This window comes from Podarcis vaucheri (assembly GCF_965113315.1).
Source record: "Podarcis vaucheri genome assembly, chromosome: 10".
Lineage (NCBI taxonomy): Eukaryota > Metazoa > Chordata > Lepidosauria > Squamata > Lacertidae > Podarcis > Podarcis vaucheri.
This window is the reverse complement of record NC_138748.1, coordinates 19,295,825-19,321,211: the sequence shown is the minus strand read 5'-3', so window position 1 is coordinate 19,321,211 and position 25,387 is coordinate 19,295,825. Positions and strand designations below refer to the sequence as shown.

At 42.7% G+C, this 25,387-nt stretch overlaps 1 protein-coding gene across 1 annotated transcript in view; it reads left to right on the top strand.

The window, feature by feature from the left end:
- The first annotated feature begins 287 nt into the window (after positions 1 to 287).
- The window catches only part of LOC309541729 (uncharacterized protein), a 344,667-nt gene continuing 319,567 nt past the window's right edge, over positions 288 to 25,387 (top strand). The window contains exons 1-2 of the mRNA XM_082239932.1: positions 288 to 492; positions 1,677 to 1,783. The gene's annotated coding sequence lies outside the window, so the exon portion shown is untranslated. The remainder of the gene's footprint in view (positions 493 to 1,676; positions 1,784 to 25,387) is intronic.

Below are 25,387 nucleotides of genomic sequence, written 5' to 3'. Positions count from 1 at the left end.
TTTACAAACTCTATTCTCCACAGGCCTCAAAGGTTGGTGAAAAGGCTCATGGGATTGCTAGGCACCATTTTTGTGTTTTCTGAGCTTAGGGTCGTTTTTTGCCATTTTTATTCTTTCCAGTTATTTCTATTAGTTTTCCAAATTATTACAAATCCAACCAAATTACATTTCTTAAAGGTACTTCCGGGTTTGGCGCAATGAGCATGGTCGTGTGTCAGTTGGATGCATATAAATTGGGAGTTGCCTGTACTCTCTCACGCACCCCTCTCTGTCGTCCATTCAGACAGACAAGAGGCATTAATCAGAGTTCAAGGTGGGCAGAAACACTTGGGGTGTGAACCTGGACCAATGAGGACTATAACCTGTGGGACCAGATAAAAAGGAGGGCCACAGGAGCTCCCCCAGCCCTATTCTCAAGTCATTCAGCTAGTGTAACTACAGTACAGGATTGCACCCTAAATTACAGCAGCATAGAACAGGGTGTTAAAACTGGTAAGGTTTTGCAATAAGAAACAGACATTTATTTTTCCTTAGGAGAAAATGACTCAGGGAAAAGTAATTTTTTTATATAACATAGTGTTATTGAAACAGCAAGTTAGGCAGTAGCCTCAATTGGTCTTTTAAGCCAATTTAAAATCCCGGCTTGACCTAGTGTAAATGAAATGGTAAGGGTAGATTACAAATCTCTTTGACATTGATAGAATGCTACCTGCTTGTTAAAGAATATATAAGTCCATTGGCTGCAATATATATGTGTATGTTAAAGTATCGGTGTAAATTATTAATGCTAGCATTAAATTCAAAGGCATCTAGGGTATTAGGAAAATCAATGCATTTTATATCTGCATAATTTTTCCAAGCCGGAAGCCCTGCCTGTTTTCAATGTAAATTGAAAGCAAACTTCTTACTTTGAAAACTAAAGATTGCATTTCTCTGGGGAGCTTTTCTCCTTCTTGATGCTGCTTTAAAACAAATTCTCTTGTACCAGAAACCTACAAAAAAAGAAGAAGTCTTGGCTGAACATCAGTCAGAAATAACAAGCATATTCGGAAATGTTTAAAATGCATTTTACACACGACACTCAAAAGGTACAGTACAGATGAGCCAAAATTCACAGCTTCTTAAGAAGGTGCTCACTATTATTTATTTTAGAAGCAGTGGGCACAAATTACGTACACAAAGTTAACAAGGCAGTTGTTTACCTACATGCTTTGACAACAATATAAGAGGGAATCTGGTTTTCACTTACTTATTAGTAAATTTTAAGCAGACAACTCCACATAATCCTATGACCTGCAAATAAAACACATTTTAATGTTGCAATGTAGAACACTCCTGTTCGGGGTTTCGGACAGCCAGCCAGCCCCTCTTCCAAGACACTCCCTTCCATATAGAGCTCATGTTATCTCCCTTTTGTGCCAACTACCCTGGCTGTTTCTTCATTTCTTAGCACAATTCAAAGTATTGGTTTAAAGCCATGAATTACTTGGTTACCTGAAAGTTACTTGAAGGATAGCCTTTCTCCTCCTAATAAGAATAATAATGCCATTATAAGAGAACAAGGGAGGCGTTCATGGTGAGTTCTGGCACCTCTTTTTCCTAGAAAAATAGCACTTGCTAGATGAAGACAGTAGGAAAAGAAAAGGCAACAGAATAAGCTGTTCTTTTGTCCACAGAGGAGGCGGGACCAGACGCCAGGGGGAAAGAAGAGCTCCTGTACATCCCAACTGCCCTCACTTTTCTTGAGCCTGACCATGCTGGGCTGAAGATCCCAGTCCGACAGGTAAGAAATAAACTATTTGTTATGTACTGAAGTTCTCACCCTGGGCCAGCAGGGGGATACTGTAGATAGTTTTCACTCAGATTCACTTTCAATAAGGGATTGAAAGTGACGTTCAGTGATTGGATAGTTACAGAAAGTGGTTACTGTTGCGTTCTAGTGGAGCTCTATATAAACAGGTTGGCTGAACGCTTCAGTTCAGTTCTGTTCTGGCCTGTGAATAAACAAGAGCTGTTTGAAGAATCGCTGTGTCGTCTGATAAGTTCACCCACAACTTAACACTATTCATGCTGTGCCTCTTTCAAAGGTGAGATCTTTCTCAGTTTGGTGATTAGACAAGGCTGCCTTTTAGACAAGGGCAACCTGACTGGGACAGGGTTGTAAGATCTGATCCTTGACTCTGAGGCTACTAATCATAAATCTGCAACAGATCACTGAAGCATCCGGCATGAGGAATGCTCAAAAGTTGTCAAGTGGAGAAGCATTCCTGAAAATGAAACAGGATAGCAGTCTTCAACTACAGTGGTACCTCGGGTTAAGAACTTAATTCGTTCTGGAGGTCCATTCTTAACCTGAAACTGTTCTTAACCTGAAGCACCACTTTAGGTAATGGGGCCTCCCGCCACCACCACACAATTTCTGTTCTCATGCTGAGGTAAAGTTAGAATCATAGAATCATAGAATCATAGAGTTGGAAGAGACCACAAGGGCCATCGAGTCCAACCCCTTGCCAAGCAGGAAACACCATCAGAGCACTCCTGACATATGGTTGTCAAGCCTCTGCTTAAAGACCTCCAAAGTAGGAGACTCCACCACACTCCTTGGCAGCAAATTCCACTGTCGAACAGCTCTTACTGTCAGGAAGTTCTTCCTAATGTTTAGGTGGAATCTTCTTTCTTGTAGTTTGGATCCATTGCTCCGTGTCCGCTTCTCCGGAGCAGCAGAAAACAACCTTTCTCCCTCTTCTATGTGACATCCTTTTATATATTTGAACATGGCTATCATATCACCCCTTAACCTCCTCTTCTCCAGGCTAAACATGCCCAGCTCCCTTAGCCGTTCCTCATAAGGCATCGTTTCCAGGCCTTTGACCATTTTGGTTGCCCTTCTGGACACGTTCCAGTTTGTCAGTGTCCTTCTTGAATTGTGGTGCCCAGAACTGGACACAGTACTCCAGGTGTGGTCTGACCAGAGCAGAATACAGTGGCACTATTACTTCCCTTGATCTAGATGCTATACTCCTATTGATGCAGCCCAGAATTGCATTGGCTTTTTTAGCTGCCGCGTCACACTGTTGGCTCATGTCAAGTTTGTGGTCAACCAAGACTCCTAGATCCTTTTCACATGTACTGCTCTCAAGCCAGGTGTCACCCATCTTGTATTTGTGCCTCTCATTTCTTAACCCGAGGTAATATTTCTGGGTTAGCGGAGTCTGTAACCTGAAGCGTCTGTAATCTGGGGTACCACTGTACTAATTCTTTTATTGTTTTATTTAGTAAGCTTATATACTCTCATTCAAAAAGGTTTTTTTCTCTCTCAAACAGCAAACAATAAGATTGCATTAGGCAATGTAAAATGCAAAGCATTAAAAACAATTCAACAATCAAATAAACTAGTAGCACATTAGGCACCCAATCTTCAGGGAAAGCTTGGTTAAACAAATTATTTTTGCAAGCATCTGAAGGATAAAATTGAAGGAGCATTTTTAGTAAACATGGGAGTGAATTGCACAGCATGGCTGCCGCCACTTTACATGCTCTGCTCCTGATGGTTGTACACATCGTATGGCACTGTTAGAAGGCACATCTCTGTGCACCTCTGTGCGCAGGGTGCAAATGGTGTGGTGGTGGTGTGGGTCTTGGCAGTGGGAAGAGGGGTTTTCCAGATCTCGCAAGATCCCATGAGAGCTGAGAGTGCGCCCAGTGCTTAAAAGCCTTGCTTGCTCAAGGAGCTTCACCTCCTACCCAGGGGGCAGTGCTTGTTCTTCACTGGGTTTTGTGTTGCTAGTTGAGAGAAACGAATTTTCCTTCCAACCCCAAGTGGCGCTTGGTTGTCAGCTTTTCTGCTTTACCTCAACATTTGCATTCTTCTTCTTTTATGATCTGTCATGACTTTGCATGGAATTGACACTGGACAGAAACAAAACATTAGGGGCCTTTTTTCTCTCGCAGTCCCTTTGTTGTGTGGCGAGTTCCCGCCCCCCCCCCCCCGTGGAAATAATGACACGACACAATTATTAAGGTTAATGGGCTAAATAAGGCCACAACTTTATTGGTTACAGGTGATGAGCAGTATTGGCTTAGGCATTGGTCCTAACCGACTATATCCGCCTTCAGCTTGTCTGCTTGAAGTCTGGGAAGGGTTAACCACCAGTAGGGAGAGTCCTGCTGATGCACATCAGCTAGGAATTTCCCCAGGGTCACTCATAGGGGCATGCCTTAGGCCCCTCTCCCCAGGCTTTGGACAGGGCCACGCCCCCCGGAATCCTTTATCGGACTACCCTTCAATATGCAGGGCAGGTGATGGCGCTACCTCCCCTCTTCCATCTACAGAACTATACCAATGCCTAACTGCCAATGCCAAGAAAGTTGTGACAATTTGCTACGAGGTAGGTGAAAAACAAGTGGCTGGTGCCAATTTGCCAAGTGGAAAAATTCCTACCAGGCCCCTCAACGGCGACCAACCAAGGTCCATAGCAAGGTCAAGGAACGAAAACCTTATAGGGCGGGAGGGTGGGAAAAGCAGGAACAGCTGGCAGGCAGCAAAGAGGGAGATCCCTGGCTGCGTCCTGCTTTAAATAGGGCAGACCACGCCCCCAGAGCCAGCCGATTGGCTGGCCAGGAGGTGACGCAGTCGGGAAGCCCCCCAATCACACCGGGGGGGGCTGAAGCCCGCAACTCCACCTCCTCCGAAGGGCGGAAGTGGCTTTTGCAGCTTGGCTATAGAAATGTCCTCCCAAAATTGCTCGGTCGGTAGAGCAGGGGGCTCTTCCTCTCAGGGTGGTGGGTTCGAGCCCCACATTGTGCAAAACATATCTGCATTGCAGGGGGTTAGAGTCGATGACCCCAGTGGTCCCTTCCAGCTCTGCAATTCTATGACTCCCTTAAGGGGTTGGAAGGTGAGATGTAAACATTTGGCCTGTGGTGCCCAATATCTCCCCCGATCATCGACTGCTGTGCTGCTAGATCCTTCATTAATATTGTCAGTTTGTTCCAACACCAAGGGACTGAGTATAATTTTTAAAGATTATTACATTTGCTTAGGGTGGCTACATTTGATATTGTGGCCCATATTGGGAAAGGAAAAAGGAAGCTCCTTTACTACTGCATGATTCATTAACTTCGCGGTAACTTTGATGTGTCAGTGCTCTAAATGCAAATAGCATGGCATCCGTTTTTTGAGCTGATCCACCAAAAGAAAGTAGAACTCTTTCGCCAGCCGTAATGAAACAGCTGTGTGAAAAAATATAAAGCGGGGAGGTGTGAATTGCAGCCCACTGGTTACGCCGCCTGATTCTGAGGTGTCTTTGAACTCCGTTGCTAGTGGCCTGTGCTACACGCGGGAACTGCATATGGACTTTCTGAGCTGCCAGCAACCCGACAAGCCTCACTTGAATGCTGAAATCTCACAATTTATTAGAGCAATTTTAAATTAAGGTTTGCCCTAGAATCAAGCCATTCAAGTGCATATAGTGCCTCTGGCAATCCTGGATGGAGGAAGGCAGTCTTGGCCGCTTGCAACAGAACGGCTGGCAGTTTTTGGTGGGCTGGCAGACAGAAGATAAACGAGACCTCTGAGCATGCCCCGAATCCCCAAAGTTTTTTGGGTTTTTTAATCAATTGTTTAGAGGTCACGTTGCAAAGTTCTGAGAGACAGATTGCTGCTGTATTCAGCCACTTTATAGTGGCCAAACAGTATTTACAAGTTTTTTAAAATAGCTGGATTCCATAGCAAGCTGAGTGCTTGCTCCCTCGTGAATCTGCTCAGCCCTTCAAATGTTTTTTTTGTCAGAGGGTCTGGGTGCTCCCAGATGAGCTGTTTAATGAGAATCCAGACTGGTTTGCAGAGAGATTAGACAACTCCAGATATTTAATGAGCGTTTAGCCTGATTTGTTTGTGGGGAGATTAGATGACATTGCAAACGTTAAGCAAGTGTTACCTCCGCACTTTCCAGGGCATTTCCCTGTTATTTTGCTTGTAACAATAAGTCCAATCTTTTGGAGAAGCAGGTTTTTAAATTTTATTTGCAAGATCTCCAAATCATCTTTAATTGTAAATAATAATAATAATAATAATAATAATAATAATAATAATAATACTTTATTTATACCACTCTGGGCGGCTTCCAACAGAATATTAAAATACAATAGACTGTTAAACATTAAAAGCTTCCCTCAACAGGGCTGCCTTCAGATGCCTTCTAAAAGTCTGGTAGTTGTTTTTCTCTTTGACATCTGGTGGGAGGGTGTTCCACAGGGCGGGTGCCACTACCAAGAAGGCCCTCTGCCTGGTTCCCTGTAACTGCAGCAAGAATTTACTGGGTTGTGATTGAATCCCATCCCCAAATACTGACAGAAACACCCCCGTTTTTCTGAAGTGAGGTGGCATCTTTTCATCTTCTCAATGTTCTCCTATGCCTCACTCTTCAGTGACTTTTAGAAAGAACTTAAAATGCCCACATCCCTGCTTATATGTGATTTGATGCTGCTCTTATATTTGTATATGTTTTAAAATTGGGTATTTATTGGAAATCACTTTGAGGTGGTTCTTCTGTAGATGGTTCTTTTTTGTTGCTGGTTGTTTCATCTGTTGCTGTTTTGTTTTTTTAAATGCAATTTGTGCTTTAAATGTTGTGATCTGCCTTGTGAATATGCTTTGGGGCTAAGAGGCTGGTTTAACTGCTTTGAGGCTTTATCACAACAAAGAAGTATATAAATAGTGTGATATGTTGTAAATAAAAATATGCCCTTTTCCCTTATGGGATATCCAAGAGCCCATATAGAGTCCTTACATAGGTTCCCTATTGGTAGGAGAAAATAACAGAGGCCAACCAGAGAATATTGAGAAGCAAAGCAGCTAGTAAGCTTGATCTTTATTGATCTGTTGCAACAGGGTACTCCCCTCACACGCAGGAGAGGAAGAGGACCCAGAACAATGGCGTGCAAGGCCTTATAAAGACTTTTGAAATTCCCATTCTCTAGATCAAGACCACCCCCAGAAACCATTATGCATACATCACAGAAGGGGTGTAACCTAAGACCACCCCTCAGATACATCCCCCTACATCACAGAAATTTAAATATTGTTTTTCTCCTGTCACAGTTTATCTCCTGTCTGGCAAGTTGCTTGATTGGATTTCTGGGGAGCCTGGCCATTCTTTTGTAGTGGTAAAATACTTATTTCCTGGGCCAGGTCACAGGCTCACACCTTATTCATATCTTTGAGACAGGATTTGTGAGGAAGAGACAATGGGGAGGCTTTTCCATTTTTACCATGCAGAGAAACATTTGCTCAGTTTAGGAATCAAAATGGTTCCAGGTTGGCTTTCCTGTGTTGATCTATGTATGTGCAGTTATGAACATTACCATATATCTAAGACCATAAAATTCCTATCACAGATACATACATACACACACACACACATTTGTGTGTGGTACATAAACAAACAAACAAACAAACAAACAAACACAAGGCCAAATGAGATGGTATGTGATTCATCTGCCCTCTCAAAGAAAGTAAACCCAGCAGCCTCCTCTCACTGCTCTGGAGATCTCTGATACATCTGCAGTAAATTATATGCTATATAGGCCATTCTGGATCCAAAGCACAGACTTTTATATCACGCAAGACCCATTTAAATATCTGAATTGCTTCAGATTGCGATGAATCAGTGGATCTGATCCAAATCATTGCCCACCTTGTTTGATCCTCAGTAGGTATAAAATAAGCTGGCAGTGGAAAATGTATGACTGTTTCTGAGGCTGAACATTAATATTTAGTGTTCTTAATTTACAGCAGTAGAAGCAACTGTGGGTGGGCTATATTAGGTCATGATTTGAAATAATGAGGTTGGTGGAGCATCATTACAACCTAAGATTTATCTCTCTCTCTGTGTCTGTCTGTGTGTAAAGAATTCACTCCCCTTAATAATTACTGTGTGTGTGTGTTTGCAACATGATGATACTTTTTAAATCTGCAAATACCAACAGATTTGTAAGACTTCTGGTCGGTTAGGTGAGGCCTCTTTTGGGGATTTTTTTACTGTTTAGTGACTGGAATAAACAAAACAAGCTAAGTAGAAAAAGCTGCATTTGTACGTGCACGGGAAGTGGGAAATACTTTAACATACCTAACAGAATATAAAATGTGTCAGATTCAGGTGTTTGTTTACTTTGCCTTTCTGCGTTGGGATTAAGAGGGATAGTATTCTGTGCCACTCTTCATCAACAGGAATCATGCAATGCACTCTTGAAAGTGAGTTCTGGGATTGAGTGGGCAACAAATAGTGGAGGACAGGGCAGAGGAGGATTTTTAAGAAGGACTCTGGGTTCGTGTTTATGCACAGCTCAAGGTATAAGTGCACATGTTAACGCAAACCTGTGTAATTCACCCTTCCTGAAATGATATGCAAACAGATATGCAGTTATCTTTTTAAAATTCACGCTTCTCCAAGTTTTGCAATGTGAACCTTCCACTGAAAAAATGTCTACACAAATGTTTGTGTTAGGGAGAAGTGTGCACAAAATGCATACTATATTACTGAAAATAACATAAAAATGCATTATATTAGTGGGAATTGCTTGCAAAAATGGATTGTGACAAATGTGCACTCAAATGCTCATAAATTTTCATGAGGACTGAAAAAGAAAAACCTGACGCAGATATGTGGCAAACTGTACTTAAGACTGGAAAAATAAAACACAGAGAGAATTTGTAATGGATACATATACCCATCCCTTTTTTATGATTGAGTATTGCCTAGCTAAATCTGTGGCAATAGGATATCAATATTTGCCAGCAGACACGTTAACTGCTCTGTGTCCATAAATATATCCAATTGGAAAATATCAAGTAACTTTGCGTGTTTGACAAGGCCTGATCCTTCAGTCCCCAGATAAATTTCATATTTATTTAATATTTGCAAGAAATGGTTGTAACATTAAGAAAACATATGGTGGCAAAGCGTGTTCTCCCTAAAATGAGAGCACGGGTTGCGGTGGGTGCTATCAGGCCAGCCCTCTGTTGCCAGGCAGGTTAATGGTTATTGCCTGGCGCAACGATTGTCTGACCGGGTTGCTGGTTGCTGGGGCAAATTGCATGTAGCAAATTGGGTGGGTGGGACCATAGGCTTTAAATATTGGGGCTCACTGCTTCTGCTTTCTCTTTCGCAGTGAGCATCGGATCACCCGCCCGCCCGCCCGCCCTGTGTTCTGGTTGACCTTGCTTTGCCTGTCATGGGGACGTCTGCCTTGAGGCAGGGGCCTAGTAGGAATTTTGCCATTTGGCTGATTGGCTGGTGCCATCTGGTTTTTGCCTACTACTTAGCAATTCGTCACAACTTGTAAGGTTGCAGTTAGGCATTGGTTATAAAAATTGGTGGTGGAGGGGTCAAGATAGGCTGTGCCTGCCCCTCCAATGGTGCTGGAAGGGAATTCAGTTAAAGGAATCCTGGGGCTTGCCACGATTTCGTCCAATCCCTGAAATGGGACCAGGGCCGGCAAGCCTTGGGGAGCTGCTTGGGTGAGCGGTGAGGGACTGTCGCTCAGCTCAACTGATCCCCAACATTGTTTTCCCTTCACTGGCGTCCAGTGGAGTTTGGATAGTCAGTTCTGTCCCAGGCGGGGGGGGGGGGCAGATAGTCATAACCGATGCCTAAGCAACCATTCACTGATTTTGTATTTTAATAAAGTTGTGGCCAAAATAGTGCCAAAAACCTTAAACTAAAATTACGTGTGATTTGTGAATTATTTGAGGGGTGGCTTGGGGACCTCCACACGCAAACAGCATAAAATCAATAAAAAATGATACTGATAATACAATTATTTGAATATATCACAAATAGTATGGATCTCACCCATTCCTGGATTGAGAGTCTAGGCAAACTAGAATTCCTTTTTCTATTCTTCATTGGAGTGGTGTTGAATGGCACCTCGAAAACAATTCCCTAAAGTTATTTTCCACTCATGCAAGTGCATGCTATCTTCCATGGTAATGGTGCAATTACAGTGCCAGCTGTATCAATGTTGATTGCTATTTATGAAAGCTTCCGATTTTTTGTATTAATTAGAAAAGCCTTCTGAGCTCTGCATCTTGTGTCACCAGTTGTGTGTAGTAACATGATACCTAATTAAGCCACAATTCTTCAGCAAGACTTTCATTACCAGCTTCTTTGGTAAGGCGTTGATTAATCCTTGCTAGACGTATAAGAAAATAATAATGAAAAAGGGATAACTTCACTGCACGAATGGAATTGGCATTCCCTCTTAATTTACTACCTATTGCAATTGGCTGGGACAAATTTAATAGGCCACCAGATGTCACTGTGACCTTCCTTCCGTAATGGAGTGTAATATATTAATAATTCCATGTGAGCTCAGCTGAATGTTTATAAAGGTTCATCTAGGATTTTAAGAGAAGTTTTATTTTTTGGCAGTTGAAAAAGAGGACAGAGAGAGCAATCCCTCAAATGCCAGCTAGCAAGGGCAAATATCAAACAGAAAAACCCACTGCGTGTATGTTTGACATTCCTGAACAGCTCAAAACGTGGTCAAATATTACACTTGCCCATGCAGCCCAACTTTTGGCAACTAAAAGAAGTGGTGATAGATGAACTCTTTGTGGTTTTATTTGGAATTGTTTTTGCATTTAAAAGCTTGCTTGGCAAGCATTCGGAAAATGCTTAGATGTTTTCCCGAAGTTTTCTCCCAGCTTGTACAGTATTGTTGGTACAATGTGTGCCTTATTGTATTTTGCTAGGAATTACAGTTCTAAAGCCTGCAAGTGCAACTACCCCAGTCTCAATACAAAAACACATCTGGGAACATGATAGGGCTTTAGATATGGATGAGGAGAGAAACCACATAAAATGTTTACAAGAAATACACACAGAATCTCATTTTATTTTCCAAGCTGAGGAAGAAACTATCGGGAAAATGGTGCTTGATTTGTAACACAGCCAAACATTAAAAGCTGGACAAATTCATATTCTGAACCAGGCAATTATTGACTGTGACATCTCAAAAAACAAGTTAGCAGAGAGAGCATCTTGAAAGGAGCCTAAATAATGACCCTCATCTTCCAGAATTTAATAATTAAAATAATTTTATGTAAATAAACTGTTGAAAAGTGGCTTTTCCTTTTAATTAAATAAACAATCTGACCCTCCCATCATTTCTAACCATTGGACATGCTGCTTTGGGCTGATGTGAGATGTAGTTTAATAATAATAATAATAATAATAATAATAATAATAATAATAATAATAATAATAATAATTTATTTATACCCCGCCCACCTGGCTGGGCTTCCCCAGCCACTCTGGGCGGCTTCCAACAAAATATTAAAATACCGTAATACATCAAACATTAAAAGCTTCCCTAAACAGGGCTGCCTTCAGATGTCTTCTAAAAGTCTGGTAGTTGTTGTTCTCTTTGACATCGGGTGGGAGAGTGTTCCACAGGGAGGGCACCACTACCGAGAAGGCCCCCTGTCTAGTTCCCTGCAACTTGGCTTCTCGCAGTGAGGGAACCACCAGAAGGCCCTCGGAGCTGGACCTCCGTGTCTGGGTAGAACAATGGGGGTGGAGATGCTCCTTCAGATATACTATCAGTTTAACAACAATTGAAGTGCCGCAGGTTGCCTATGGCTGTAGGATCAAGATACACGATGGAATAATTATGTAGCTGGTGACTAGCTTCATCCTTGATGGGAACCCTTTGGGTTCTAAGACACAGGTTGTACCTGGTGACACTGTGGTTACTGGGCTTACCTGAGACAGCGGGAAGGTTTAGATCTTCTGTAGCCAGAGGAGAAAGTGGTAAGAAATTGAGCATGGGAATGTGGGATAATGGTGAGTGATGCTGGGAAAAGGACTAAAAAAAATTCCGTCCACCTACTGCAAACTGCAATGGGGCTTATAGAAGAATAACATGATCATAAATGAAAGCCAACAGTAATGATGCACAGTTTTGGATGTAGGTGATACTTAAACTGGACAAGCCCCAAGATGCTCTGGGTTCCTGTTGCTAATTTCAGACCACGAGTCTTGATTTTCTCCAGCACAGTTTTATTAAAGCCAGGTCCACATCTTCAGATCAGTGGCTTATACCATTTTAGTCTAAGCAACCCGTAAAACAGCATCAGGCCTCACATCTGAAAGAATAAGAAATGTATTTCTGCCAAATGCCTTGCTGATTGTTAAAATGCTCCATGGCTTCCTTTGGCTTTTCAAATTTACAGTCATCTTTGCCGCTGCTGCCCTCTGGTCTAGGGCCATTTCACTCTCGATTTCCTATCAAAAAGTAGCTATGAGAATTGGACTCTTATCTCCATTAGTAGTTGCTAATGACTACAGTTCATCTCTTCCAGGATCCAAGCTCTTTTTTAATAGAAGGGTTGGGAGTGCTTCCACAGAAGTATGTAACTTTGTGTATGAATTAATAGCACAGCCAGCATATTTATATGAAGCCACTGTGGATTTCTTACAAACAGCAGTGTGCCGTCTAGATTACATTATATTATTATATTACATTAATAAACTACATTAGGAAAGCATCCCAGAAGATGGCAAGGGAGCATCTCAGCTTTAGATTCTAAACTTGAGATATGTTGGCGTTTGGTATATATGGTGAAGTGTGCAGAAAGAAATGCAGTGGTACCTCTGGTTACATATGTTTCAGGTTACATACGCTTCAGGTTACAGACTCAGCTAACCCAGAAATAGTGCTTCAGGTTAAGAACTTTGCTTCAGGATGAGAACAGAAATTGTGCTCTGGTGGCATGGCAGCAGCAGGAGGCCCATTAGCTAAAGTGGTGCTTCAGGTTAAGAACAGTTTCAGGTTAAGTACGGACCTCCGGAACGAATTAAGTACTTAACCTGAGGTACCACTGTAGTCTGGTAAGACTGCTGGTTGAAAAAAAATAAAGAAACATAAGGTTTATTAGTCATGGCAAGTAAAACCATTCTGTGGCCAATATGGCGGTACTTAGCACTCACCACTTGAAGAAGCAAGTCAAAAGAAGGAAGTAAAACTGTGAAAGGAAGTGATGTAGTTTACCACAAGTCATTATTAAAAGATAAGGAATCAGTGAAAAGGCAGAACAGGTGTTTTTTTTTTCATCTATCACCACCAACTGGCTCAGGTAAGTTGCTACAAGCATTGCTGCTTCACTCCTAACAAGATAAACATAGGAACAGATGGAACTGACTAATGCAAAGTAGGCCATTGGCCCATCTAACTTGAGATAAACTTCTGGAAGGTATCCAGAGAACTATATTGATATGTTAGCTTGATAATGTCTAGAAGCAACATCATTGCTCCTAATCCAGTCTTTATTTCTCTTTTTGAAATTACATTTTTTTAGCATTAAAAAAAAAATCCTGTGTAAAAAAAAGGACCTAAATTCATATTTATTGCTTGTCTGTGGTGTGCTGCATAATTTAACTGTAGTGCCAAGAAACAATGCAGAGAATTACAGAGATTAAGAGCCAGCTATCAAGCTGAGTACGTGTTTAAAAATACAGCTAATAGGATACTAATTAAGGACATGATTAGAAGTCTCAGCTTTAAAACTTGCACCACTAATGGTATTCAAAATTGAACTATATCTTTTCAGTGTGCTTTAGTACTTTGCCCATTGGATTTCTATTTCTGAATCTAATGACTATCTTTCCTACATTCTGCCACCTCCGTATTCATTTAATTGGCATATTCTGTAAGATGGGTCCCTAATCAAACCAAGGTGTTGTATTTTAAATGTTTTTAGCTCTACATTCTGTTCCTCGTTCATCCTCAAGATTATGACTTTCTTAAAAATGAGAAACCTAGCAATACTTTTGTCTAACTATGTCTATACTGAAGAAGTTCATGGGGTTGTAAAAGAGGTCTTGGCATTCTGGATGATGAAAAGATTAGAAGAAAACATCCTGCCGTTAGTTACCAACATGGTGGAGGCAACATGCATTGCACCAGAACGTATTTGGAACCATAACATGTTTCAGAAAACTAGTGTTGGTGTTTGTCAAAGTGTGATGCAGCAATAATCCCAGTTACACCATTCCCTCTCCCACACAGATTATGTTGATTCACTATCTACATTTTATGTTGGTCTGCCCACATAAGTACTGACATCAATGCAAAAGATGGGGAAGTCCTGACCTGTTCATATACAGTACCTTAAAAGTGTACAGAGAATCATTTTTTGTTTGCTTCTTTTTCCTGGTACTCTTTATCTGTCCAACTTTTCTTCAGATGCTTCATCCATCTGAAGGGCACAAGATCATGACCCTACGCAGATTACTAACAGTGAACTTCTGTTTCACAGCTAGATGGACCGGTGGATGTTAGGAGGAGACTGTTTTAACAATGTTGATATGATTGCTTGCGTTGTTTAATGCAGTTATCAATCTATCCCATTATTAAACCATACATATTTTATCTTCTACTGTATTCAAGATCCCACCTTTGCAAATTTCATAGAATCGTTATCTTCTATACCCCTTAAATGAAGAATTTAACCAGTAAACAAATCATTATTAGTTACAATCCTGTGGTTTCAGCACTGGTTATGCTATACTTCTTGTCTCTGCTGCTGAGCGAATTTGAATCCTGATTGAAGGACCCAATTAGCATTCTTGCATTGGCCAGGAATTGACATGATATGCACTAGGAGTGATTTTATCCCTGAATTAACACAGGGATCTGGGACTCTTGAGCTATTGCTAGACTTTAGCTTTCTTCATAAGAACATAAGAGTTCTGCTTCATCTGCCAACGACCCATATAGTTCAGCATCCTGTTCTCACATCAGCCAACCAGATGCCTGTGGGAAGCCGGCAAACCAGACCTGACACTCTGCCAATAGCTTTATCTTCCATGAATTGGTCTGATCTTCTTCTTAAGTTATCTAAGTTGATGGCCATGACTACTTCTTGTGGGAGCGAATTTTGTTTAGCTATGTGTTGCGTGATGAAGTGCTTTCTTTTGATTTTACAACGTTAATCTTCATTGGATGACCTCAAGCTCTATTATAATGTGTGCATGACAGAGAGGTTTCCAAATTTTGATTATAATCAGCGTGATTGTGATGTAGATTGTTATCTGAGTGGGGGAAATACTCTGTAGCATGGATGCAATGAGGCTGAGGGTACATTCGTTCATATGTGGTGGACCTGTAAGAAGGTAAAAGAGTATTGGGAAATAAGCCATAATGAATTGGAAAAAAAAATGTTTAAAAGTCCTTTTTCCAAAAACAAACAAACCAGAGTCATTTTCGTTGGGGATAATTCAGACGGAAACTCCCAGGTGTTAAAAAAGGTTATTTATGTATGCTGCTACTGTGGCCGATGTTTTGTTAGCCCAAAAATGGAAAATGAGTGAGGTCCCAACTAAAGAAGAATGGCAACTTAAGCTGATGGAATATACACAGCTTGCAAACTTAACATATAGAATAAGAGAATGAGAAGAACAGATGTTTAGAGAAAATTGGAAAATGTTTATTGACTATATGGGGGGAAATTGTGTACTCTTGAAAACATTGGCAGCATTAAGATAAATTCAACAGTGTAAATAAGTTTTGATGGATATAATTATGGAATACTGAATGGTTTAGTTTATGTAAAATATGGCAGGGATTTATGATATGCAAAATAAAAAATAAAACAATGTATCCACCAACTAGTATCAGAAGGGAGAAGTGATTTTGCAAGGTAGTGATGATTAAATTCCACCGATAACCTGTGCTTCCATAGAGTGTCCATATGGCATTCAGGAAGAATATGGCACACACATGGAGCACTGCTACAATATTGTTCCAGAACTGGTGACCATCTGCTGTAGATGGCAATGACTAATGCCTCCCTCACCTTTTGCACTGGACAAAATGAATTTGCAGAATAGGATCTGGGGTAAGATGACACTTCTGATCCTGATACAAAAAGTTTAGAGATTGAAGTGCACTTGCTTAATGATTTATGTCCAGGCACCTTTCAGTTTGGAATAGTTCCATTAAGCTTCAGTTAACTTCAGCAATCCTATTGTAGAGAAAAATAGGCCAGTATTTTAAATAGATCAGTGAATGGCAGGTGGCTGTGGGAAAGGTGGAATCTAAAAAGTGCAGAAAATTATGCTGTAAGTATTTCACAATGTATTTTCTTTTGGGGGTTGGAAGATGGAGGGTAAGGAAATATCACCGATTGCTCTCCCTCCCTCCCTGTATACTATATTGCATAGTATGTGTGTGTGTGTGTGTGTGTGTATCTGTCTATCTGTCTGTCTATATCTATCATCTATCGATCTATATCTATCATCTATCTATCTATCTATCTATCTCATATCTCATCTATCATCTATCTATCTATCTATCTATCTATCTATCATCTATCGTCTATATCTATCGTCTATCTGTCTATCATCTATCTATCTATCTATCTATCATCTATCATCATCATCTATCTATCTATCTATCTATCTCTATCTATCTATCATCTATCTATCTATCTATCTATCATCTATCTATCATCTATCTATCTCATCTATCATCTATCTATCTATCTATCTATTGTCTATATCTATCGTCTATCTGTCTATCATCTATCTATCTATCTATCTATCTATCTATCATCTATCTCTATCTATCATCTATCTATCATCTATCTATCTATCTATCATCATCATCATCATCATTATTATTATTATTATCTATCATCTATCTATCTATCTATCTATCTATCTATCTATCTATCTATCTATCATGTATCTATCTATCTCTAACAAACATCTATCTGTCTGTCTGTCTGTCTGTCTGTCTGTCTGTCTATCTATCTATCTATCATCATCATCATCATCATCATCATCATCATCATAATTATTCTCATCAGTTTGTGAGTATGTAGCCAAAAGAGCACCCCCAACACATGAGGGAGATCTCTGCATGCTGGGAGATGCTTATGGAAGCCTGAGGTATGCATAAGGACAAACTTATAAAAGGAAGACGGAAGATGGTTTTTAAAAAGTCAGAAGAAGGAAAAAGGAGCATATATGGTGGTGAGGAAGCTAGTCTGCAAAAGCAGTAGGAAGTGGAGCAGAGAAGGCTAAGCGAAAGAGACAGCTGGATATGTCTGGGGGGGGTGAAAGTGAAAAAGGACACAGTGGAGAGGAAGGAAGGAAGGAAGGAAGGAAGGAAGGAAGGAAGGAAGGAAGGAAGGAAATGGGATCTGAAACAAGAAATGGAGTAACAGCTGGGAGAAGGGAAGTTAGAGACAGAGCAAATATGTGGGGTATACTAATAGTCTGGATGATAACTCTTTATGCTGACCAGTGTTGTACATGTGGTGTACCTGGCCCAATTAAGCAGTCGGGGCTATATATCTGGGAGAGGAAGCAGCGAATGGGTTTATTCCCTCTCCCCACCCTCCTTGAGATGAATTGTCAGTTTTAGTGTTTTGCTCTGCACACATATAATTTGGTTGGGGCTTTCAAAAAACACCCCCCCAAAAAAACCTCTTGTTTGTGAGCTGGATGCTAACAAAAAGGCTCTTCTGGACAAACATTCATCCTGATTTGCTTGTACACAGAGCTTACACACTGTCTGTTCCAGGCATAGGCAAACTCAGCCCTCCAGAAGTTTTGGGACTACAACTCCCACCATCCCTAGCTAACAGGACCAGTGGCCAGGGATGGTGGGAATTGTAGTCTCAAAAAGATCTGGAGGGCTGACTTTGCCTGTGCCTGGGACTCTGTCCTCTACTGCTCTGATTTTATTTTGTTTGTGTGTATAACCTCTTATACAACCTCGATGCCACCCTGACATATTTATGCAGAGTTTACAAGGCTTCCTGTTAGTACCAAACCACACACTTTAGTGCACTTCCTCATCACTTTCCTGCCCGCAAAAAATCTCTATCACTAACCTAACTGCTTTAATCCACCCAAAACTGCGCAAACTAAATTCCTGGTTTGCAACCTAATCACAAACTAGTGACAGTCTGGAGGTGTTCAAGGAAAATTAAACTGAAATGAAATCATGTCTCTGTCAGGGCCAAACTACGTAGGATGCTCTGACATGTGTAGCTTTAAATAGAGTGTACTTACTAGAGGAGGCCTAGTACCCAGAGAGGGGCTTATTACTCCCCCCCCCATTGGGGAAAAGATACAGGCCACATCTCAGTTTTGCATTTCAGTCGTAGAGGAAAGGCTAACAGGTGAAATAGCATTCACTGTGTTACAAAGACTTCCACATCTCCTCGTCCCTGGCATTCTTTCACCAGCACCGCTGATCCTGGCACAGCACTTCGAAGAAGGGGACGTGGTGCCACCCTAACAGATGGCCACCATGTAGGTAGCTTAGCGAACATGTTGGTACGTCAGATGTATTTGTTGAAAGGAAGCCTTCCCTGCCAGAAATATGCAATCAGTTGTTCGTTCTGACCTGTGTCTGGGGTATAAGAGTATTGCACGAGTTGAACAAAAGATACTTTGGTATCACAGTATTCTTATTTATCATGACCGTGGTAGTTACGTGGACTGAATCAGAATACTGGATCCCAGACATTTGGCTGGAGGTCAGGGAAATTACCCCCCCCCCAAAAAATGTGGAAAGCGGACTTTGAGGACTAATAGTATACAGTGGTGCCTCGCAAGACGAAAATAATTCGTTCCGCGAGTCTTTTCGTCTTGCAATGTTTTTCGTCTTGAGAAGCACGGTCCGTCGCAACTGCGCCTCTTCAAGCGGCTTTAAGAAAAAAGTGCAAGATGTTTTCGTCTTGCGAAGCAAGCCCATAGGGAAATTCGTCTAGCGAAGCAACGCAAAACCGAAAAGCCCTTTCGTCTAGCGAGTTTTTCGTCTTGCGAGGCATTCGTCTTGCGGGGCACCACTGTATATAAGGTTTGTGTGGCTTACCATTTTTGACTAGGCAGCCAAGATTTTGGTCAGATCCAGGAGAATACGTTCTGAAAGGATCCCCAGCCTGTGTACCTTGCCCACCAGCTGCAGGTTTGAGGGAGCCTTGAGCAAAGGCCCTCTGATGGGCACCCTGTTTTTCAATCGCCCCTGGCAGGCTTGTCCTGTGACAGTAGTGGGCAGCACTCTGGGTAGCACTGGGCAGCAGTTTCTAATCACCATTTAAATTTCCCAAAATGGCCCTGACATAGCATTGAGGGAAATAAAATGGTGACTAATAATAATAATAATAATAATAATTTTTATTTATACCCCGCCCTCCCCAGCCAAGGCCGGGCTCAAAGCGGCTTACAAGCAATAATAAAAACAAGATGAGTGATTACAACTTAAAAACAAAAATAAAATACAACATTAAAATAATGGAACATTAAAATATTAAAACGAAGCCTCATTGCAGGAGAAGGAAAAGAAAAAAGAAAAAAGGGGGCGGAGGGAATCAAATTGGCTCCAATCCAAAGGCCAGGCGGAACAACTCTGTCTTACAGGCCCTGCGGAAAGAAATCAGATCCTGCAGGGCCCTGGTCTCATGAGACAGAGCGTTCCACCAAGTTGGGGCCAGTGCTGAAAAGGCCCTGGCTCTGGTTGAAGCCAATCTAACTTCCTTAGGGCCTGGGACCACTAGGGTGTTGTTATTTATGAACCTTGAGGCTCTCCGTGGGGCATACCAGGCGAGGCGGTCCCGTAGGTACGAGGGTCCTAGGCCGTGAAGGGCTTTAAAGGTCAAAAGCAGCACCTTAAATCTGACCCTGTACTCCACCGGGAGCCAGTGCAGCTTGAAAAGCACTGGGTGAATATGCTCCCATGGCAGAGACCCCGTGAGGAGCCTCGCTGCAGCATTCTGTACCCGCTGGAGTTTCTGGGACAGCTTCAAGGGCAGCCCCGCATAGAGCGAATTACAGTAGTCAAGCCTGGAGATGACTGTCGCGTGGATCACTGTGGCCAGGTCGGGGTGGGAAAGGTAAGGGACCAACTGCTTGATGCGGCGAAGGTGGAAAAATGTCGCCTTGGCTGTTGCTGTGACTTGCGCCTCCATGGAAAGGGAGGCGTCAAGGATTGCACCTAAACTCTTAACGGAAGGCAATGGCACTAATTGGGCCCCCGCAAGAGAAGGGAGTTGGTCCCTCATCCCCATGCCATCCCGACCTAGCCATAGGACCTCTGTCTTCAAAGGATTTAGTTTCAATCGGCTCCCACGAAACCATCCAGCCACAGCTTCCAAGCATCTGGTCAGTGTGTAAGGGGCCGAGTTGGTGTGGCCATCCATCAGCAGATAGAGCTGAGTGTCATCAGCATATTGATGACAGCCCAGCCCAAAGCTCCGGATAATCTGGGCAAGGGGGCGCATAAAGATGTTAAAAAGCATTGGGGAGAGAATTGCGCCCTGCGGCACTCCACACATCAAGACTAGACCCAGTTGTTCACACTGCTTGGGGTATTGGGTATATAAGTAAGGAAGTAAGGAAGTAAGGAAGTAAGGTAGGGTACAGGGCAGGTGTCAGTAGAAGATTCCTTTGAGGCATTAGGGCCAAAAACTGGAACACCACCTTCCCAGATGCCATCTTCCCATTTTTTATCATGGCAGCCATTTTGGTTGCTGTGATCTCACACAATTTGACATTCAGATTTTCCCCTGAAAAAGTAGGGGGGTTTTTTGGGGGGGGTGGACCATAGCATGAAATTGTGTGAGATCACAGCAACAAAAATGGCTGTCCTCATGATAAAAAATGGGAAGATGGTGCCTTCCCTCTCCCTCCCTCCCTCCCTCCCTCCCTCCAGGGGCTCCATCTTTGCCCCACTCCAGGGCACAGGGAAGGAGAAGAGTCTGGGTATCTTGCTATAGGTTAAGGAGAAAAGGTAGCAACCGTGCTAACAGCAAGAACAGCAACAATTACTGGGGGGAAAGAGCAGGGCAGAACAGCTTCATCATAGTGTGTCTAACTTCCACTGATGTCAAAAAAAGGGAGATGGCAGATAGCAGGAGCAGCGGGCATGGAAACCATAGCCTGATCTAGCAAGCCTTTCTTTTGTTCTAAAGATGCTTTTTAGCATACAATTCTTTCCTCTAAACTGTTGGCAAAATATACCAGGGTGGAATAGCATCTGGAGAAGAGGGGGAAAATATATATTCTTCAAATGATATTTTCACATTTTGGCACCTTAGCTTCTGCGTTTATGTGACTACCTCGATCAGATATTGTAAGAAGTATTGCAGATTCATATAACCTCCAAGAAATCTGTGCCAGGGAAAAAGAACTCTTAATTTGCCATCTCTGCGAAGCATTATAATCTCAGCATTTTAAAGTCTGGTTTTCTTTGGAAATGTTGCAATGCCTTTTAAGTTGCTAGTTCGATGAGGCACCTGACCTTCCAGCTCTTTCATCCTTATTTGGTGAAACTGGAATGTAAATTCTGCAAACCGATTTATAAGGTTGTGAAGTAAACTTTATTGGAATCAGCAGTGGTGGTGGTGGTTGTGGGGGAGTTACATTTCTGATGAGATTCCCCGAGGCTAAAAATGAGGTATATTTGTTGTGTCTAAAACATCTGTCGATTTGTGAAATAGTGGCTAATTGTTTACCATAAAGATTCTCCTTCAAATATATTCAGCAGCCTAGTGATGCTTCTAATTCCTTATTCACAGCTAAACCCTTGGCATGTCTCTTCGCAAAGAAATCCTGAGTTCAGTAGGAAGCAGGGGTGACCTTTTTCCCATAGGGTGAAAGGGTCATAACAACTGCTTTGGATGCAGAGGTTCTCAGATCCAATCCCAGGCATGTCCAGGTCTGACTGGGAAAGACTCCCCAACCAGGATAATTTCTGCCAATCAGAGTTAACAATACTGAGCTGGTTGGACCAGTGGTCTGACTTAGTACACCTAAGTACATATTCTCTGTTCCTTACTATTGTTGTTGTTGTTGTTTAGTCATTTAGTCGTGTCCGACTCTTCGTGACCCCATGGACCAGAGCACGCCAGGCACTCCTGTCTTCCACTGCCTCCCACAGTTTGGTCAAACTCATGCTGGTACCTTCGAGAACACTGTCCAACCATCTCATCCTCTGTCTTCCCCTTCTCCTTGTGCCCTCCATCTTTCCCAACATCAGGGTCTTTTCCAGGGAGTCTTCTCTTCTCATGAGGTGGCCAAAGTACTGGAGCCTCAGCTTTAGGATCTGTCCTTTCATTGAGCAATCGGGGCTGATTTCTTTAAGAATGGATAGGTTTGATCAAGAGTCTCCTCCAGCACCATAATTTAAAAGCATCAATTCTTTGGCGATCTGCCTTCTTTATGGTCCAGCCTAAATAAACTCTCATTACCCTTCTTTACAGCCTCACAACACTTGCTGATTCATGGTTCAGCTTCCGAATTCCTGCGGTTATTTTATTAATTACTGTTGCATTTTTACTGTCAGGGAAAGGAAGTGTGGCGGATTTTGTGCCTTAAGTGCAGGGGCGTAGCGTGGGGGGTGCCAGGGGTGCCGGCCGCACCGGGCGCAACATCTGGGGGGGGCGCGCTCGCTGCCTCCGGAGTCGCCGAAGAGCCTCGGGCGCAGGCTGTAGCGGAGCCGCATGTCTCACGGAACCGACGAGCTGTGCGCACGTCCGGGCTGAAGGCGCCCGGCAGGCAGCGGCTCTCAGCGCTCGCCGCGGAGGACGCGCCAGGCAGCCCCTCCTCACAGCCCCGCCTCCGCCGCTGCTGCTGCAGCTGCTGGGCATTTTCCTTGCCTCTCTGCCCCCCTCCTCCTCCGGGCAAGCGGCGTCGTTTGGGCGGCAGCGGGGGGCGCAAATTACTTGCCTTGCCCCGGGTTAGGGGGCGCAAATTACTTGCATTGCCCCGGGTGCTGACAACTCACGCTACGCCGCTGCTTAAGTGCAAAAATAGCTTGGCTTATTTGGAATACTTCGTACCTTGACTTGGGAAGGGAAAGATGTTGGCATTTGCTGTTCTTCATCAGGCAGCAACATGTCTTGAGCTGGCCTGGGGCACAGGATTACATCGAGGCAAAATGTATGACTGTGGCTCATATTTATTTCAAATACATATTTTATTTCCAGTTATATAAAACAATCAGATAGTTTCACAATATAGATTCCTCGCAATGAGCTGGAAACTGTCAGGATTTAGCATAACAGACACAAAATGTGATTGTTTTCTTTTTGGAATTTCCATCTACTTCATAACAGGAACATTACTTACTGCACCGAAACAGAATGGGGATGGGGCTGAAATGAGCAAAGCTTATTTCCCCGAGGCCACCATATGCCTTTCTGCTACATTAAGTACACTGGGCTAACTGGAACCAGATTTGCCTTTAGGTCTGTTGTTTCATTTGGTATTTTGCATCTTAATGATGAGGAAAATGTAATTTGAATTTATTAATTTTTAAGCATTGGCACCATCATTCTTCACAGTCAGCTGTATGACTTTGAAGGCCACCTTCAACCTTAGACATTTGCCCTAAGTAGCGGTTTGTTGGAAGGTGTCTTGCATTTGTCCACACTCCCTTGTAGGACAACACTGTCTGACTTCACCCCTAAGGTTTCCACCATTTTCGCTTGGTATTCTGTCGAGAGACCAGCTGTTCAGTGCATCATCAGTGCAAAATAAATAGGATAACAAGAAGCTTGTTGCAGTGCAACGGCAGCATAACAATGCTTATGTAGTCACATCACGTTGTTTTAATAATTAAACACAGAGTTGTAAACATGCCAATAAGTCTAATAGTCATCATTATAGTCCTTTATTATCCTACGCAGCAATTTCAGAATGGCACGCTGAACTGTAATATGCATTGCTATTTTTCCATATATTTCTGCTCTTTGCTACGCTGACTTTAGGAAAAAACCCCAGCTTTTTGAAGACAGGACTGATTGAATCCTGTCATTCTCTGGCTCGATATTTGCCTTTCACAACACCCCCGTTTTCCACATTTTATTAAAAGGCGCAACCAGCCACATAATAACCCATCAATTCTCCAGAACCTCCAGTCCTGCCATGTTTCTTTTGATCCCTGAGATTGAAGTTATCTCATTGGCTCATGGTTGAAATCTTAAACTCACTGGGAGACTTTAGGTAAGCCACTAGATGTCTGCCACAGCCCAGGTCAACAGAACCAATTTGAAGTTCTGGTGCCCCCCCCAAAAAAAAATATTCTCCAACACATCGAGGTGTAAAAACTGGGACACTGAGCTCCTGTGTGAGTCCCATGACCCAAGTGAGATCGCAGCCCTAAACAAGCGATTTTTTGGGGGAGCGAGATCATGGCACAAGAATGCATAGCCCAAAATAGGTGCCATGCTCTCACGTGAAAAAAAAAAAGGGATGTCCCAGTTTCCCCCAGACAGTTGAAGGGTCTGGGAGCCTGGTGAGGTGCCTGCTAATGGGCCTCTGTGGTAAGCTTACTTGGGAGCATCAGGGTAGGAAGTTGGGGGGGGGGCTATCATTTAAACTCTGCACATTGCCCTCTGTGTAGTGTGTGACTTGGAGGCCTTGTGAGAACCTAAATTGGGGTCACTTGGTGCATATCTGGTGTGGGAGAAGGGCAAGTCTGGATATTTGGACCCCAGCAGCTGAGCTTCTTGAAGATAACAGATGCCAATACAGTAGTACCTCAGGTTAAGAACTTAATTCGTTCTGCAGGTCCGTTCTTAACCTGAAACTTCTTAACCTGAGGTACCACTTTAGCTAATGGGGTCTCCCGCCACCAGCACACAATTTCTGTTCTCATCCTGAGTCAAAGTTCTTAACCCGAGGTACTATTTCTGGGTTAGCGGAGTCTGTAACCTGAAGCGTCTGTAACCCGAAGTGTCTGTAACCCGAGGTACCACTGTATGGGGGCCTGTACTTCTGCAATACAGTGGTACCTCGGGTTACATACGCTTCAAGTTACATCCGCTTCAAGTTACAGACTCTGCTAACCCAGAAATAGTACCTCGGGTTAAGAACTTTGCTTCAGGATGAGAACAGAAATTGTGCTCCAGTGGCGCAGCGGCAGGAGGCCCCATTAGCTAAAGTGGTGCTTCAGGTTAAGAACAGTTTCAGGTTAAGAACGGACCTCCGGAACGAATTAAGTTCTTAACCCGAGGCACCACTGTATTGAAATTTAATGCAGCTATGGTAAGCGCTACTGATAAAATGTATGCAGAGTGGTCTGAACACCCTAAATTGAAATATGAATGCTAAGTATTATTTATGTTAATGTGTTTGTTTCTTTCCCCCCTGTCCTTTTATCCTGAGAATACTACAGCTGAGGATTTAAAAATAACTGTGATCTACCTTGAAAGCAACTGACTGAATTTACAAATTGTTTTTCTTTTTTTAGCTAAATGTTTTCCTAATAACGTAGCCTGATTCTGAGAATCTTGCTATCCTGCCGCAATCCTTCTCACCACACACACAGACACCCCCTGCGCCCAGTAATTTTCAGGTAGGGG